The sequence below is a fragment of the Lontra canadensis genome, unplaced genomic scaffold, assembly GCF_010015895.1.
Source record: "Lontra canadensis isolate GAN:19392208 unplaced genomic scaffold, GSC_riverotter_1.0 scaffold13, whole genome shotgun sequence".
NCBI classification, from domain to species: domain Eukaryota; kingdom Metazoa; phylum Chordata; class Mammalia; order Carnivora; family Mustelidae; genus Lontra; species Lontra canadensis.
The window spans coordinates 9,570,332-9,590,155 of record NW_022631007.1 but is presented as its reverse complement, the minus strand read 5'-3'; the positions used below and the strand labels follow the sequence as shown (position 1 = coordinate 9,590,155).

The window sequence follows — 19,824 nt, the reverse complement described above, 5'->3', positions numbered from 1 at the left end:
AAAAAAAATCTATAATCCTTAGCACTCCCATGCCTGCCTTGCAGCACCCATGATGTTTGGGCACGCAGTTTGGGAACTGTGGATGTATGCATTACTGTTGCCATTTGACAGGCATGGAAACCGGGCTCAGGGTTGCCCCAGGGACAATGGTATCATGAGAGGACTCCAGCCCGGCCCCCAGTCCTGGTGAGTGGTCTTCCATTACACTGTTGGTGGTCAAGAGGGAGATACTGTCTGTGCATGGCCAAGTGCAAATGGCCATCCGTTTATGGTGCTCTCCAGGGCCCTGGGCCATCCAGATGAGCTTCCTGTCCAGATGGTGTGAAAGACAGCACTGTTCCGAATGCGGGTCCCAGTTACGAACAGAGAATGAGCATCTTTCCGAATAACATTCTTCTACGTCAACTTATTGCTCTCTAGGAACCCACCATCTTCCTCAGTGTTCACTGACTTTGAAGCTATTTTGAATGTTTCCTATGATTTCTGTAGCATGACCCAGAGGAACAAAAATCCTGCCTTTTCTGTATTATTCACACTCTTCTTTGATAAAGGGCACCCATCCTTCATGTATATTTTCAGAACTGTCCTTGGCTGTATTGCGTGCGGCTCATTCCAAAATCTGAGAACTTTTCATCATCAGAGCAAATGACACCAGGTCACAGTTTTAATATTTTTACTCTGAATGGAACTGGAGGTGCAAACAACACTGGAAGAATCATCTATACAATTAATTATGCAGATATTTTAACTCCTCTTACAGTTTTTGCAAAATGGATTGACTTTTCTTGTGAAATTTCTTGGGTGACGAAATAATTTCATCATCTGAACATTTCTAGTCAATGAGTTGAATCTGATATAATTCTGGGGAAGGAGAAGATAGTAAAAATATTTCCAGACATGATTCCTGCCTCATTGTGGGGGCTTCCTCTAGCTTTTTTTAGTGAAAGCTATAAAAGGTGGATTGTATAATATATGCAAGAAAATTGTCTTTGTCTTCTCTTGCTTTAGGCGATTCATATATGCAACAGTGGGCGACAACGCTATGCGTAAGGTGTTTGTATTTCTGTTCCTCCATGAACACTGTGGGAACAGAGGCTCTGCCAATTCCCAGGACCCATTGCAGGCAGCAGCAAACTTTTCTGCAGACAGCAAGATAGCAAATATTTTTGGCTTTATGGGCCAAATGCTCTCTGTTTAGACTACTCAGTGCTGCTGATGTAAGGTGAAAACAGCCAAATAATGAGTAAATGAACAACTGTGGTTGTGTTCCAATAAAACTTTATTGATGGACACTGAAATGTGAATCTTAGACAATTTTCATATAATATGAAAGACCCATCTTCTTTGGATTTTTTCAACCTTTAAAAATTAAAAGTCATTCTTACCTTAGGCTGTATAGACACAAGTGGTGGGCTGAATTTGGCCTGTGGACCATAGTTTGCCAGGCTCTGCTAGAGCAATTTCTGGTACACAGAGGGTGCTCAATAAGTATTTGTTCAATGACAAAGATCACATTTAAAAAAAAATGATTTTATTTATTTATCTGAGAGAGAGCAAGAGCAAGCAGGAGCGGGGTAGGGAGGTGGGGAGGAGCAGAGGGAGAGGGAGAAGCAGACTCCCTGCTGAGCAGGGAGCCTGATGTGGGGCTCGATCCCAGAATCCTGGGATCATGACCTGAACCAAAGGCAGATGCTTAACTGACTGAGCCCCCCAGGCACCCCAAGACCACATTTTAAATTTAAGTTTTTATTATGAAATATTTCAAACACATAGAAAAGCACAGAGATAATATAATTAGATCTGCCACTGAGGCTCAGAAACTGGCATATTTGCTTCAGCTTTTTTTTTTTAATAAAACAGGCGGAGATACTGAAGCCCACTACTCCCATCCCACCCTCCTAATCCTCCCCAACGCCCTTCCCTCCTCTCTGTCCAGAAACATTGTTATTGTGGGTTGGTATTTAAGCCATCTCCGTGTGCATATATAGTTTTAAAAATTTATTTATTTTGGGGGGATTGGGGCAGAGGGAATGGGAGAGGGAGAGAGGGAATCTTAAGCAGCCTCCCCCCTGAGTGCAGAGCCCAACACGGGGCTTGATCTCATGACCCTGAGATCATGACCTGAGCCAAAACCAAGAGTCAGACGCTCAACTGACTGAGCCACCCTGGCTCTTCTCCTGTGTGTGTTTATATTTTTTACAACACAGATATAAAATGTACATAGAAGAGTCTTACTGAATCTATCCTTCTGTTGTTAGTCTTCTTCCGCCTCCACTCACCACTGTGTTTGTCTGTGGCTGTCAGATATATCCCTAGTTTGTTCATTTAAATTTTCATGTAGTTTAATATGTTCCTCTTTTATGAGTCTTACTCAAGAGATTCTTTCCGACCTTGGGGTCATAAAGATATTCTTCTATATTTCCATCTAGAGTAGGAATCTGCAAACTTTTTCTTCAGGGGGCAGAGAATCAATATTTTAGGCTTTACTGGCCCCTGTTTGTTGCAACCACTCAACTCTGTGAAAGCAGCTATGGATAATACCTATAGAAATGGGTGTGACTCTGTTCCAATAAAACTTTATTTCTTAAATCAAGCAGTGGGGCCAGATATGGTCCATAAATGGTAATTTACAGACTGCTGACATAAATTTTAATGGTTATATTTTCAATATATATTTTTAAAGATTTTATTTATTTGACAGAGAGGCAGATAGCAAGAGAGGGAATACAAGCAGGGGAAGTGGGAGAGGGAGAAGCAGTCTCCCTGCTAAGCAGGGAGCCTGATATGGGGTTTGATTCCAGGACCCCGGGATCATGACCTGAGCCGAAGACAGATGCCTAATGACTGAGCCCTCAGGCACCCCTGGTTATATTTCTAAATTTTGATACAAAATTCATCTGAGATTCACTTTTGGTGAGTGTATGTGGCATGAGTTACATAGTTATTTTAGCCACAGGAATCATTACTTCTTCAGGTACCACTTATCCTTTCTGCACTAATTTTTTTTTCAAATTTTTAATAAACATAAAATATATTATTGGCCCCAGGGGTATAGGTTTGTGAATTGCTGGGTTTACACACTTCACAGCACTCACCATAGCACATACCCTCCCCAATGTCCATAACCCCACCACCCTCTCCTGACCTCCCTCCCCCCAGCAACCTTCAGTTTGTTTTGTGAGATTAAGAGTCTCTTATGGTTTGTCTCTGCACTAATTTTTAATGCCTTCTTTGTTACATACTGTTTCTTGGTTTCTACACTATATCTCTGTGTTCTCTTTTCTGATACATTATTCTACTTGTCTGTCCCTGTCCCAGTACTATACTGTCAAAATGATTGTAGCTTCATAATAAATTTTAATCCAGGACAAAACAATATGTCTTTATTTTTTTGTTAAGTTATCTTGGAAATCCTTGGTCCTCTCCTCTTCCATTTGAATTTTTTGGATCAATTCAACAAATCAGGAGAAAAAAAAGAATATGAGATTTTGGTTGGAATTGTATCTTCCTGTCTGGATTAATATTCTCATTATGAACTAGCCAATGACTGTGGGGAAGTCATTCTAATTTTCTGAGCATCAGAGATAATGTGCAGATAACAATACATACTGCATAGGATTATAGCAAAGATGAAATGAGTTGATGCTTGGAAAACACTGGGAATTGTACCATGCATAGTGTAAGCAATCAAAAATTGTGGCTTTTATTAGCAATGAGTATTCTTTGGCACAAGCCCTCTTATCAAAAATACCAACAGTTAATCAGGTCAGTTAATCAAAGAAGTAAATTTAAGTGGGGAATCATAAAGAAGTTTCAAAAATAGCTTATGCGTCTTGTTTTATCTTAAAATATATCAGTATGTTTCTGTAGCAGGGAAGGAATTTGTTGACTTTTTATCCACATTTGCACATGCTAACGATGGTTTGTTTTTCTGTGTGCTCTGTAATTTGTTACTGCGAGCTCATTTTGGTAAGTGTCTGTGTGTGCGTGCCTGCATGTGAGCCTCATGAGCTCTGCATTGTAAAAGAGGTAGTCCTTCGCTCTGCTGGTTTTGGGCTTAGGATTTCCATATCAAGAGGATGTTAATTGCGTGGGACATTCATACGGGAGGTTTTGATTACTCATGGGTCATCTTTTTTTTTCATTGAAAGACCCTGAAAAGATGTCAGCTTTTCTGCTGTTTCTCTAAGCCTGCTGGTAGAGTTATCTCCAGGACCCACACCCACTTTTCTTTTAAGATTTTAAGTGATCTCTATACCCAAGGTGGGGCTCAAACCCACAAACCTGAGATCATGAGTCACACACTTTACCAACTGAGCCAGCCAGGTGCTCCTGGACAGGGACAAACCCCCTTCAGAAAAAGCAAGGGTGGGACTCAGAGGCTTTATGTGTGGGTGTAGTTGTAGATCCCCCTCTTTTCCTGGGCTTAGGGCCATAGTTCCCATCTCTGTGTAATGTCTGGAACCCAAACCCCAGTCCTTAGGTCTTATTTCCAGGTTTATAACCATTGTGGTCAATGCAGTATTGTCTACTAATGGCTCTGGTTGTGAGTTCTCTTAATCATTCCTGAAACGTAAGGATCCGCCTTCTCTCCCACCTGCTTTCAAAGCTCACCTTTGAGTGAAAGCTTTTTCTATTGTATCTAATGTTGTTACATGGTTTTAGCTGGAGAAAGGCCTGCCCATCAGTTCAATCTTGATCATAAAAGTCCTGAATAATGAAATTTTCCATCAATTAAGCTCTTTATTTCCCAGGTGCCTATAGCATTTACATATGTAAGAAGAGTCATAGTGTCTGTAATCTTTACACACGAGCTTAATTCACGTAGTCCAAATTGGCAAGCATTATTAAATGGGATTGGTTTCCTTAACATTCTAAAACAGTTCAGAGGAGGCTCTGTGCTAAAAAAAAAAAAAAAATAAAATAAAATTCAGTTTGCCGAAAACCCTTAATTCTTTCTACATGGTTATGCTTTCCTAACAGTTTTCTGGGGGATTTTACTGCCCTTCTAATTTCATGCCTTCACTGAAAGTGCTAAATATTTGTGTTTCTAAGGCAATAATTTGGATCATTAGTATCGTAGAGTACCTCTAAGCCATTGGACCCTACTGTAACTATATCTGTGGATATAATTACACAGGCAACAGCTCTCTGTTGGTTTAAAATGCAGCTTGTCATGGTGGAGGAAATCCCTCTGCGTCTTCAAAGGCAGTGCACTGAAGAAGAGCTAGAAGTTTCTCTCTCCTGCTTCCCTCTGTCCACAGGGCTGCAAAATGAAGGTGGGGTGGTTTTCTGTTCCTCCTCCCTCTGTTCCCTGCCCTCACTCCCTGATGGTGGAGGCTCCAGTCTCTGTTGCTGACCAGCCTTGTTTCTGTGCTTCACAACCCATGGCTGTTTTAGCTTCTATGGAGTGCCCCCCTCATTCTCAACGCTGCTTTTCTTTTCCCTTATAATTTTGCTTTTATTTCTTTTGCCTTGTATAACTTCAAAATTCCTCTCAGCTCCCTCTTGGAAAACACAAAACATAAAATACAAAACAAAAACCTGGCTTTTTACTAGCCGTTGTTGGCCATTTGGAGAGTTTCTTTCCAACCACTCAATGAAATGACTAATCTGAGCTCACATGCACTTTGGGGGGCTTCAGCTTTTGTGGATTTAAAAACAATTGCTACTGGATATCTAGGGCCTGCTAGCCTTTTATTTCATTCTTTCCTTTTATCTTTCATCTTCGTGGTGTTGCCTCTGTGAAGCCTGCTGATTCTAGAAGGCTTATCCCCAGGTCAATGAGGTTCAACAACATGAAAACTTTAGATTAATCGACAGAGCCACTGATTCTTGCCCTCATCTCGGGGAGCAGATGGGCATTAAAATTAGAGCAGCTGTTTCCACTGAAGGTCGGAAAAACTGAAAAGAGAGCAAAGGGAGTTTTCGTGCCTGCAGAGAGAAAAACACACATCAAAGTGGTTAAGAGGCCAGCAGGTATGCGGGCATGTGAAGCACTGGACATCTTCAAGCAAAAGCCTTACCCAAACAAGGTGACCCGGATTTGCACTCTTTGACCTGGTATCAGGGACATCTGCAGGATTCTCTGCCAACTTTTCTTCAGGATCCTGGACTACCGAGCCTGGCCAGTATAGAACCCTGCATGCCTGGTGGGAAATGCTCTGAGTGAAGAATGCTCTAAAAGAAAGCAATGCCCTTTCTTGGATTCAGACAATACATACTGATTGAGGGCCTGCTATGTGTCTGGGTTAGCAGCTCCTTGCTCCCCTCCCCCATCTAGGTGTCATTTGTCACTTATGCTTGTTTTCAAGGATGGAGAGATGAGCACATTTTAATATTTAGAGATTACCTTTGGGGTCCCTAACAGGAATGGGAGGCTCTTTTGAAAGTGGGAGACTGACTGGAGTCCCCACTCTTGCTTACCTGGTTTCCTTGATTTCCCAAAGCTTCTAGGACAGACACCAAACCAGGGGAAGAACAGAGAGGCTGCTGCATCTTGATTCCTGCTTGACTTCCTTGGCCCCATGGCCTCAGGTGGCCGCTGTGCTGGGGGAGAGTCTCTCAGAATCCAGGAGCCCCTCTGCAGTGTCTACCACCTGGATGGAGCGTGAGGAAGGAGCCTTAGGCTCACTTTTGGGCAAAGGCAAGTTGGTTTCATCACCTTTGCCAGCAGCTCCAGGGGTCTTTCAGGACGGGGAACTCTGGGTACAGGAAACTCCCAAGATAAGGGTGCAGTTGCCTTGAGAAGACAGGGCTCCTGCCAAGGACAGTTACCTTCTTCTGTCCCTCAGGTCATCCCACTGGCCACAGAGTTGTAGACGGCAAAGACACAACCTCGGAAACTTGCTGGCATGTGGCCCGCTCTCCAGTCGAGCCGGAGTATTTGTAGTGGTCTCCATAAGCCACCTCTTTCATCCCTCAGGGCTTTTGAACCTGCTGGTACCCTGGCAGAATGCTCCCCTTTCCTTGGATAGTTCCTACTTGACCCTTGAGACTTACTTTACGCCCGAAGATGTTCTGAATTGCCTTGGTGAATGCAGCGCCCCACTCCCTGTGTTTCATTGCACTCTGTATGTGCATCTCATGACTCTGACTTCACTGTGATAAAGTCCCGGCTTACTCATCTGTTACTTACTCATCTGACCAGTGACTCCACTGGTCACTGACCTTAAGGCTGGTGTCATTCCTCCGTATATTTCTAGATACATGGCTGGACCCCTTCCATGATGGCCATACTGAGCCTATGAGATTGCGTCTTCCATCATTTCATTGCTAGATATAGAAATTATCATTAGGGCACGTGGGTGGCTCAGTGGGTTAAGCCTCTGCCTTCGGCTCAGGTCATGATCTCAGGATCCTGGGAATGAGGCCTGCATCTGGCTCCCTGCTCAGTGGGGAGCCTGCTTCCCTCTCTCTCTACCTGCCTTTCTGCCTACTTGTGATCTCTCTCTGTCAAATAAATAAATAAAAAATCTTAAAAAAAATTATGATTAATTTAAAAATTCACCTTTATTTGAAAAAATAAAATTCTAAACTTCCTAACAGAATTCCTAAGATCAGTATGCTAAAAAGTTAGAATCTTCACTGTGCAGGACCCTGTTTTTAGGGCATGTTGGATGATGATACAACTGACTGAATGAATGGGAAAAGGCATCATGAATTAAGGGAAGGAGGCCTCTAAAGGGTGGGTCCTGCCTTTAACTGACCAGTGGGTTAAAATAAACCTGATATGTGTATATGGTGGGCATCAAATTTTGTGTTTTTTTTTTAATTTTAATTTTTAACTTTTTAAATATTTTATTTATTTATTGGATAGGGAGAGACACACATAAAGAGGAACAAAGGCAGGGGGAGTGGGAGAGGGAGAAGCAGGCTTCCCGCTGAGCAGGGAGACCGATGTGGGGCTCGATCCCAGGACCCCGGGATTATGACCTGAGCTGAAACCAGACACTTAATGACTGAGTCACCCAGGCACCCTCAAATTTTGTTTTAAATTGTGAAGTATAACACACATACAGAAAAGTGCACCAATCAACAGGTACAGCTCAACATATCATAAAATGATGACCTTTATAACTACTGACCAAGTCAAGAGTGAGAATGGTACCCTTCAGCCTCTTTCTGAATGCCGTCTTGCGCTTCTCCCCAGAGGTAACCATTGTCCCGACTTTCATGCTTCATTTTTGCTGTTTGTCATCATCCCACAAATGAGAACCATGTTGCGTTAGGGAATTTATTCACATTGTTTTGCAAGACCATGTTTCTTTCTTTTCCATGGCTGGAGAACGTTCCTCGGTATGAGGATCCTACAATTTATTTATATATTTGATTCAATGGATATTTGAGTGGTTTCCACTTTTGGCAATTATGAATAGACATATGCGCGTTCTCTATATGTCTCTCAGTGCACGTTTGCCTGCTTCTCTATTAGGCATATATCTAGGTGTGGATTTCCAGGTCAGAAGGTAAATACTTGTTCAGCCTTAAGAAATAACGCCCAACAGTTTCCAAAGCAGTTGTAACTACACATAGTCCACCACTAATTTATTCTTTCTGTTTTATTATGTTCTCATCAACACTTGACCTTGTCAGTCTTTTGATTTTTGTCATTATTTTAAATGCATAGTAATCTCTTATTATGATTTTTTAAATTGGATTTCTGATTATTAATGATTTTGAACAACTTTTCTTATATATTTTGGCCATTTGTTTTGTTTTGTTTTTTGAGATGAGCCTGTTTAGGTCTCTTGCCCATTTTTCTCTGATGTTTTCTCTACCATGCCCCCTTAATTAATGTAAACAATTCTTTATCCTGGAGATGAGCCCTTTGCTGGTTACATGTATTGCAAATACCTCCCTCTATCCAGTGGCTTGCATTTTTACTCTTTTATTGGTGTGTGTGTGTGTGTGTGTGTGTGTGTGTGTGTGTGTGTGTGTTTAAAGATTTATTTGTTTATTTGAGAGAGAGAAAAAGAGCACGAGCAGGGTAGGGGCAGAGGAAGAGAGAGAGTCCCAAGTAGACTCTGTGCTGAGTGCAAAGCTTGATGTAAGACTTGATCCCATGACCCTGAGATCATGACCTGAGCTGAAACCAAGAGTCAGATGCTTAACCAGCTGAGCCAGCAGGTGCCCCTATTGGTGTGTTTTGATAAAAAGAAATTTCTAATTTCTGTAATGAATACAGTGAAACTCATTAATAATTTTTCCATTATACTTAATGCTTTTTGTGTCCTGTTTATTAAATATTTATTCACTCTAAAGTCATGAAGATATTCTTTTCTGTTAATATTTTGAAGCTTTATTTTTTTGCCTTTTATTTCAGATTTGCAATTCACTTGTGACTTAAATTTTGTGGATGATGCGAGGGAGGAGTTAAACTTAATTTTTTTACCCCTATGGATAGCTACTGAGAAGACTATATATATATATTTTAAAGATTTTATTTATTTGACAGAGAGAGAGAGTAGTCAAGCAGAGAGAGAGAGAGAGAAAGAGAGAGAGGAGCAGGTTCCTTGCTGAGCAGAGAGCCTGATTCAGGACTTGATCCCAGGACCTTGAGATCATGACCTGAGCTGAAGGCAGAGGTTTAACCCACTGAGCCATGCAGGTGCCCTGAAAAGACTGTATTTATTGCACTACCCAATTCCATAAATGAAGTGCCTGTATGTGATCTTTCTAGTTCTTAACTATCCAGTGTTCCAATGACCTTAGCTTTAAGATTCCTGATCTCTTATAGGAGCAAGCCCTCAATACTATTTTTATTCAAGATTTTTTGGTCTATCTGGGGGTCATTTTACACAAAGAACAGGAAAAAAACTGGTTTCTGTTGCAATTCCATTGAATCTGTAGATCACGTTGGGGAAAATCGGAACCTTTGTAATATTGTCTTTAGTCTATGACTAGAATGACCCTCCATTTACAAAAGTCCTCTTTATTTTTCTTAATACTATTTTGCTATATTATAGTTCTCTTCATTGAGACCATACACTTCTTTCATTTGGTTTATTCTTAGGTTTGGGGGGATTTTATGTTGTAAACAACACCTTTGAAAATTTTATTTCTGATACATAGAGATGCAATTAAAAAATTTTTTTTACCTTATATCTAGCAAACTTGCTGACATTCCATATTCTAATAACTAGCATGCATAATCATAGTCTGTGAATCATGACAGGTTTTTTTCCTATTCAATCCTTACACTTTCTTTTTATCCTTGCTTCCTTGTACTGGTTAGGACCTTATGCAATGTTCAGTGGAAGCAGCAATAAAAAACATCCCTGCTTCACTCTCGATCTCAGTGAGAAACTTTTCAATACCAATAAGCATTACATTTGCTGAAGGTTTTGTTTTTTGTTTTGTTATTTTTTTTTTTAGATTGAAGAAATGCCTTCTATTTTCTAAAAGTCTTCACTCTAAGTGAATGTTAAATTTAATAAAATGCTTTTCCTGCATCTGTTGCAGTGATCATATGACCTTCGTAGGAAGTTTAATTCCCAGTCTGCCGCAGGCTTCTTTTCCTGGGTAGGCAGGGGGATAAAAGTTGACATATCTCCTGTATTCTCAGCACTGTTGTTAAAAGAGTTTGCCAGGATGTGTAAGTCTTTCTGATGAGAAGCGAAACAAGAAATGCATGCACTGGTATTATTCCATAAATTTCTGATTCAAGAAACTGGTCTTTGAATGACTAAGAGGAAAGGGAGCAACAACACCTCCTTTGAGGATGGTGTGCCTGTGTCAGTAAATGTGGTTGAGTGTGATCCCTTAAGACTCAGTTGACTATGGAAACTGAGGCATGAAGGGTTTTTGAAGAACAATTATTTAAATCTTGATGTATCTCTGACTGAGTGGGGCTTTGGGACTCATTAGCCTGACTCGACCCAGTACGTCAAAAGAGTAAAGCAAGAGTAGGACTGTTTCAAGATCATTTCCAAAGAGAGCGTGTTTTAGAGAGATCCTATGAAAACGGGCAGGAGAATAATTAGACACGTAGTAGTTTATTTTTAATGGATTCATTTCACAGTCAGAAATTTGAGTTCTGCTTGCAATTTCGTTTTAGGCTACTTACAAATGTAACTCCACCTACATGTGAAAATCCGGACAGGCTGATTTCAAGAAAATCAACCCAGAATTGAGGCGAAAAGTGGACTGCCCAGATTAGTATTGGGATAAGTTTTCCAGTAGATCTAGAGTCGCTAATGCAGAGGTGAAGAAATATCAAAACACGAGAATGTGGGTTTTACTAAGACATGTAGTACTTGATTCAGTAAAGTGAATGAGCATTTTTATTATTTGGATTTGGAAAAAAAGATATCATGGGATGCCTTTCTTGGCAGAGTTTACTACTGGCATAAGCACTGTAGTGGATTTTTTTCCACATCTTTACTCCTAGTGGGTAAGCAGTTGGTGTTGGAATATAATTGAGATCTTTATTGAACCAAGTGGGAAAAATTCCTTTTTAAGGCAAAAATACTGTGACAGTTGGATTGCAACAGTGTTCATTTGTCTTTCAGCATGAAGCGACATTTCTAACCAGTGCAATTGCTATTTTGGATAGAGAAAGCTCATATTCAGACCTGAAAGTACATTAGGGCTCTCCAGTCCCATCCCTTACTTTTACAGTTGGGGAAACTGAGTCCCAGGAAACTTCCTGCCTTGTCCACAGTCATCCACAAGTGGGCATAAAACCACAGGTTTTCTCTACTATATCACAGTGCAAGTGCTTATTAGCATTTTGCCAGAAACCCTAAACTCCAAATTCTGGAATTGTCTTTCTCGTGGTCCCCATCTCCCTGTGGGCCGGCCAGCAGAGACACTCTCCTGGTCTTTCAAGACCCCTGGTCTGTGTGGCTCTCCCACCCACCTTTCTCCAGTGCTCAGCCCGTTTCTGTGTCTGGCTTCTGCAGTGGGCTTCCCATTATTGATCTTCACATAGTCCAGTGGATGGCTGGGAGGGAAGGGAGAGAAGTCCCATGCTCCTTCCAGTGAAGGGGAGGTGGGTGTGTGGCCCTGTCCTGTGGTCAGCTTGGTGCTGAGTTATCTAGACAAGTATTCCCATCGTGGTGCCAAGATTCCTTCTGCCCAATCCTTGCACAGACTTATGGTTAAAAGAACATCTGGTCCCTTCTCTGCCTAAAGCTATATGGCCAAGAAGTCCTTCTGTAACCACTCACTTGGGGCAGGCCAGCCCAGTAAGACAGTCGGGTGGGGAAAAAAAAATGGATGAATTGCTATTGTCCGTATAGTGCTCTCTGTTCAAGCTTTTCTCCTTGGAAGTCTTCCTAGAGGAACCCACCTATCTGTTTTTCCCTTTGGTGAACCCCAGAGTCAGTATCATCTGGATGAGGGATTGATTGGCAAACCGAAGGGCCACATAATAGATATCGTATCGGTTTTATGGGCCCAGAGTGTCCTTGGCAATCACCCTGCTGCTGATGGGTCACGTGAACAGATGGCTGTGGTCGTGTTCTGGCAAAACTTCATTTCCCAATCCTGGACTGGGCCTGTGCTTGTTGTGTGGTAACCCCTGGGTTTTAGCCGCAAATTCTACATCCTGGGTTTTGGACCAGGCGTGTCGGAATCATCTGGGGAATGCTGAGAGATGGAGGTTTCTAGGCCTCACCCTCAGAGTGCTCGATTAGCAGCTTTGGGGAGGGGGTCGTGGTTTAAAGAGCTCCTTGACCGAGTCTGCTGCCCAGATTACAAAAATGAGGTTTCATTCTGCTTTTAAAAATTTGTGTGCACCTAGACACGTACAAATAATCACATAGCATTGTGCTTTGTGTTTAAAAATATTATAAAGGGCACCTGGGTGGCTCAGTTGGTTAAATGTCTGACTTCAGCTCTGGTTGTGATCTCAGGGTCCTGGGATCGAGCCCCACGTTGGGCTCCCTATTAATTGGGAGCCTGCTTCTCCCTCTCCTTCTGCTCCTTCCTCTGCTCATGTTCTCTCTCTCTCTTTCTCAAATGAATAAATAAAATCTTATAAAAAACAAAAATATTATAAAAATGGCACAATTTCACACATCTCTGTCTGTGTGTTGCTTATTTCCTTGCCCTTTTTATTGAGGTGTCTTTTATTGACATGTAGGAATTGATATAATGAGGGGATTTAGTCTTTCCGTCATACATTGTACATATTTCCCCCCACCATGTTGTTACCTTTTGACCTGATTTATAAAGTCATACAGGATTTTCACACATTTTGATGGAGTGAAATGCATCCATCTGTTCCTTGAGGGCCATGGTCCTGAACTGGAAGTGACTCTGTTCCGGGTGACTTCGGCAATGTCTGGAGATATTTTGGTTGTCACCACTGTCACTGTGGGCAGAAGGGGTTCTGTCATCTGCTAAGTAGAGATGGGAGTGTTGCAAAACATCCTACAATCTGTGGGACATCCACCCCAACAAAGGGTGATCCAGCCTGAAGAGTCAAGAGTGCTGAGGTCAAGAAATACTGCTTTCAGGCTTTGGTTTTTGTTCCTTGCTTAGGAAGGCGCCTCTTCTTCCTATGATAGGAATATCATGGAATCTGTATTAAAAAGTTCCTTAATTGATTTTTCTGCTTAGAAAAATTACTAAAGCAAAGGCCCATTCTACTTATTTATTTTTTTAAGAAATTTTTTAATTTTTAGAGAGAGAGTATGAGTGGGAGGGGTGGGGCAGAGGCAGGGAGAGGATCTCAAACAGGCTCTACACCCAGCATGGAGCCTGACATGGGGCTCGATCTCATGACCCTGAGATCATGACCTGAGCAGAAATCAAGAGTTGGACGCCCAACTGACTGAGCCACCCAGGTGCCCCTATTCTATTTATTTCTTAACACCACGCACAAACGCCCCTGAGGTATTTCTCTTAGGTACCTGCATCTTCCTCCTCTCTCCTCTGTAAGAGCCATGAGTCCTCCACATCCCCTCAGGGTGCTGCATGGCCTGGGTCACATCGTGAGCTCCATCAATGCGTGCAGATCCTCCTTCCTGCCTTTGTTGGGTTCGGGTTCCTCAAACACCTTTCTCATTCTGGGGACAACTCTGCCCATGGAGCAATGGGTATAAATGAGGGAGGGAGGGAGCTTCAGGGTTTCTCTGTACTTGTCTGGACCCTCTGAAAACAGGGTCAATGAAAACCAAGTGGCTGTCAATAGAATCCAAAATCCCAGAGCTGGAGGAGGCCTTGAGATGTTCTGCCCGAGGCCGTCACTTGACGTGTGAGGAATGTGTGTCCAGGGCAGCCGAGTGACTTGGCCAGGGCCTCTCAGTGCCCCGTGCAGACCAACGCCAGGACTGTTGCTCAGCTGATCTATTTTTCATCAGAAAACTCCTTGCCACTGCCCTTGTTTTGTTGAGAGCTGCCACGGTCACCTCAGAGAGACTAGCTCTGAGATCGACTCCTGTCTGCTCCTTTCAGACCTGCCATTATCAAACCCATGGTCTCTCTCAGCATTAGGGACTTCAGTTCATCCAACAAAGGATTGAAATAGTGTATGTGCATACAAGCAGGGCATTGATTTCAAATAGATGGCTTGGGGGGGGGGTCCCAGTTAATGTGTCTGAACCTTCTGTTGGACCGCAAGCTCTTAGAGGTCAAGGACTGGGCTTTATTTATCTTCCCGAGTCCTCCTCCAGGTACTGTCTGTCCCACAAATTCCATACCTTACCCGGTGCTCGAGAAAAGTCACATGAATTACTGATCAGCCTTATTGAGTAGGAATGAAGCTCATATACTCAAAACCAGTGTGAAAGGATCCCTTAGGCAAGGAGTTCTATGGGCACTATCTCAGACCAGTCTCCCGGGTGATGTGGGTGACAGGTTCATAGGCTCCATGTGGAGTTAATTCTGCTAATTTTGACTTACTTAATCTAATGACCCTAAAATGGCTGCTCCCCCCCACCCTTTTTAAAGACTTTATTTATTTGTTTGAGAGAGAGCGCTCAAACTGGGGGCAGAGGCAGAGGGAAGCAGATTCCCTGCTGAGCAGGCAGCCCGACATGGGGCTTGATCCTGGGACCTTGAGATCCTGACCTGAGCCTAAGTCAGATGTTTAACTGACTGAGCCACCCAGAGGCCCCCAAATGGGCCTCTTTTATGTCTGTTTTAAATGTGACCTTCCATCCTTCAGTTTGTGTGCTGTGGGGGACATTAGAATTGCTGGAAACAGGGACAGTGGACAGTTTAAGGAAGGAAAACAGGTCATGGCTAACATGTCGCAGGAGAGGGCTTTCCAGTCCCAAGTAGCAGGGTTGGAAGGCCCCTTCACTCCGGTCTGGCCTCCCATATCGCCCTGTGCACATCCCCGAGAATGTTCCTTCTTATAGTATAAATGATTTAAAGCAGGTGAAATGTCTCAAATAAAATATGAAAAGAATATTTTCAGATTAGTTCTATGATGTGAAAAAATTTGGCTTAAATGGGTGATTAATGATGCAAGAACAAGCATCAGTTCATCAATGAGCTTGATGGTGGGTTGTAAGCAGAATAGCATTAATCCAGGGGCCTTCTCTTTCTTCTCCCTGATAGCTGGTATTACAAAGACTTAATCATCCCCACCCCCATCAATGGAGACCAGAAATTATAGCCGAGAAAACATCACCGGTTAAATTTTGAGTATCCCCAAAGTCAAGTCTGTTCATTATGATCTTTTGCTTCCTTATGCATTCTGGCGGTTTGGTTGTTTCCTGCTTGTAGTTCCAACTTAATGGGCTTCCAGGGCAGTAGTCAGTGACCTCCACAACAGGTTGGTGATTATTGCATTTATCTTAGATTTGTTGTTGTGCAATGGAATCAGACCGGTTTTCTCTTTTTCAATGAAGTGCTCGAGAGCACAATGGCAGGTAGTTGTCATTGTTTGGGAAGCAGCTAATAGAGGACCCCAGCAAGTAGCATTAATATGAACTGATTACTTTAAAGAAGGGATCCATGACCGTGTAGCACACTGGGCTCTGGTCTGTGTCCCAGGGCGCTGGCGCGCGTGTATTCTTCATCACATCAGTCATTCTCGGGAACCCCTGCAGAAATCCGAACAACTGACAGCTTCATTCTTAGCTTTTGTCATCTTTACCAGAAGCATCTCTCCCGACAGCCCATGAATCAGTCTTTACTTCATCCCGATGCTGCTTGTGCTTCCCGCTCATGGATGAAGACAGCAGCTCCTAAACGAGAGCATTAATTCTCATATTTCCTCCCAGCTCTTTATTTCCTGCCTGGTGGAATGGATTCCGGAGTGTGGCAAAATGGGCATTGCCGTGGGGACCTCCCTTTTGCACCTGGTTTTATCCACTGGCACCCGGGGGGATGGGCTTCGGCAGCAGCTCACCTGATGGATGGTCTCTGAGGACTGATGCCATGGTGTTGGGGGTCATCTGTGACCCCCACTGAGCCTTTACTCTTTCTGCCCTCCCTCATCAAGGAAAAGGTAGGAGGTTGTACTGGTTCTGCCTTAGCTCTCAGGTCAACAGAGACTTTCCCCTCTTTTCAAGTTGACTTAAAGTTATTGAATTGCTCTAAAACACTTTAGGACAGGTATGTGAGGCATTCCTTAATTTGCATTTTCATGTCTTGGGCGGGGTCCTGGAGAATCCCAGTTCCATTTCCTATAGCAGGACACCTCACGGGCTCTGACAGCTGCTTGTGTATGACATCATTCATTCCCTGGGTCAGTCATTCTGTCACTGTTCATTCAGCAGCTCCCATGTACCTGGTACTGTCTTAGGGGGGGATGGGGGCCCTCAAGTAAACAAAACACGGGAAATAAATCTGACCTCACAGAGTTTACAGTCTAGTGGGGGAAGATACAAAATCAATATAATAAATAGGTAACTTTTCCCCCCACATTATATTAGCACATAATAGATGTTTTGGAGAAAAATAAAGCCAGGAAAGAGGTATCAACAATGTCAAGGGATGGAGACTTTGCACAGTTCAATTTATGTTGTTTAAATGTGTGGCCAGGGAAGTCTTCACCAGATGACATTTGAGCAAAGAATCAAAGGAGCTTTGGGAGCAGCCATGAGAAATGAGTGTTCCAGGTAGCAGAAACAGCCAGTGCAAAGGCCCTGAGATAGGGGACTGCCGGGAAATTTAAAATGCTGAATGTAGTGGTAGGCACATAGGAAGCACCCAGTGAACGGCAGGTAGTACTAGTTTTGCAATTGTTGTTCTTGGTGCTCATACTAGGTTACTGGTTGTAAACTCTATAGGGGCAGAGATTGTCTGTCTGTTTGTTTGTTTTCTTTTAGCATTTTATTCCCACATCTGCCAGAGTTCATGTCAAATTATAAGACCTCAATCAGTATGTGTTGAGTATTATCCTTATACTTTTATTCCAAGTATGAAATTGGTGGTCTTAACTGACCCACATTTAATCCTTACTTATTTTCTGTTGCTTACAGAAATATAACCCTGACCATTGGCCTTCTGCACAGGGATTGTTTCTTTGGTATGATAATAACTTACTACCAAAGTTGGAGTGCTGTGTTGTGGCTAGAACTCTTGGCTGGAAGTCAGAAGATGTGACTCAGCTCTGGCATTATTCTTTTGTAGTGGCTGGGATGGGTCACTCCACTCCTCTGTCCCATTTCTGAACAGTGATACGGGTTCGGAAAAGTTCTTCTCTAGTTCTAGGTTGTTGTGAGCACAAATGAGATGCTATACGGCAGTGTTCTTTGAAAACTCCCCATGGCCACCTTAGAGGGAGTGGTAGTCATCATGCCTGGTAGCCTTTGTTGTGACAGAGCTGTGCTTTGCCTTCTTTTCGTGGAGGACGTGCTGATGTGTGCTGGACCTTGGTGCCTCTCTGAGGGCTGCTTGTGGCCTGCAGTGGGCTCTGATGATGGGGCAAGAGTATCAGAGCCTCTCTGGCCCTCAGGTAGCTGGTCTCACCTTCACCATGAAGGTTTGGATTTCTGGAATTATTTTTATTTTTTGTCATCATCTCTTCAATGTATTTACCTAACTTAAAAGTATTTCTCTGTTTTCAGGTCTGTGTTCAATATTTTTATTTGTGACATCTGGGTCAACCTCAGACGTTATTTTAAAAAAGTTGATTTCAGAAACCTGGCTATACGTCCCCTTTATCCTAGCTAATTAAATTTTCCTTCCTGTCAGTTAATTCTTGAGGTGAGACCCACTCCATGAAGACGTCCTAAAAATAAATCGGAAATGAGATAACAATATGGTGGCTAAAAGGAAGCAGTTCACATCTGTCTCTCATCATGCATTGCCTTCCAAATATTTTGTGAACACTTAAAAAAAAAAGCCCCACCATGTTTTCCATGTTTCTTGACATGCTAGGAATAGTGCCATGAATGTAGTAGATAAAATCCTTGTACTCACAGAGCTCATTAATTTGTGGGAGGAAAAAAAGGATTATTCTAGATTTTGTAGTGAGGGAAGGCTTTTCTGAGGAGGTGACATTTGAGTAGAAAACTTTGTGAAATGAAGTAGAGAGCATGCGAACCTTGGAGAAAAGCCTATTCGGGCAGAGGTCCCAGCAGGTGCAAAGGCCCTGAGATGGGAATGATCTCAGCAGAGTCTAAGGACAAAGGGGGAGAGGGGGAGAGGGAGAGAGAGTGTAAGTGAGAAGTGAAGAGAGGACATCAGGGGTCAGAAGGGGCCAGATCAGGGAGAGCTTTATCTGACATGGAAGGAGTCTGGGTTTTACTTTAAGTTGATAATGATTGTAAATATTTAAAATAACTTACAGTTTAAATATTTTCCTTAGATACCTCTAACTCCTTTTAATTGAGATTCTGTGAAGGAATTGCCAAGTGATAGCAGAAAACATTGTGATATTTTTGGAGCTTCATTTTATTCAATCCCAAATCCCTCAATATTCCTAAAGGAGTTTGTTGGAAATTGTCTGACAAGGATAATTAACAGGATGAGAAGCCATTTCACCATGCAGAATTCTCTCCATGTGTGTTTATGTGTGAATTCATTTCAGCAAGAGAAATTGAGGGTCTCATTTCTCTGTAGTCTCTTCTTTACCGAATTCTGTTTTCTGATCAGCCCTGAGAAGCCTGGGGTACATCGGATAGAGGTCTAATTTTCTGTTCATAGAAAGCAAATGATAATTGAATAAAGCACATGTCCGAACCCTTGAGCTGTCTCAAGAGAAACAGCTGATCATTTCCTTTTTTTTCTAGCATGTTTCCAAGTCATAGCAAATTATAGGTCAAGGAAGGACTCAGGGGTAAACACTTTACTTAGAAACATTGTCACAATTTAAAGACCTGCAAGTGAATTTTTCTCTTCCATATCCAGCAGGGTCACATTTCCCTGTGATCACCATCCAAAATAATGAGGTAGAAACTTTGATAAAATTCTGCTAAACATAAGTCTCCACCAAGCTCTACTCTGGCTAAAATTGTCACACAGGGCAATCATTTTGGAAGCTTTTAATTAAATAATATCACCTTAAAAGGGTGGAAATTGGGAGACATACATAAGTACATCTTTAGGGAGATAAGTTAGTTGGCAGTCATTTCTCATAAGGAAACCTTGCAAGGGTCCAGAAGGTGAAAAAGGAGATTCCAACTGAGATCCTTAAGTATCCCTTGTCATGACTGGCCACTTAAAAAAAAAAAAAAATCAAAATTGGTATCTTCCTAAGGAGCCTCAGTTTTAAATGCTTTTGCCCTAGAAAATTCCTCTCAAAATGTGTTCCTGACATCAACGTTATTTAGGGGCTTAGGTTTGGAGAAGCTGTTTTCTAGGTGTGTGCTTGCTGGTCAACTGTTATCTGTGGAGGGATTAATGTTGGGATGACCTTGGGAGGTTCCCCCACGATAGCATAAGTGGTTAAGGACCTGGATTCCACAGAAACAA

At 42.4% G+C, this 19,824-nt stretch overlaps 1 protein-coding gene across 1 annotated transcript in view; it reads left to right on the top strand.

Moving 5' to 3' along the window:
* Positions 1–19,824, top strand: part of DNER (delta/notch like EGF repeat containing) — a 308,774-nt gene that overhangs the window by 114,090 nt on the left and 174,860 nt on the right. The window lies entirely within an intron of this gene.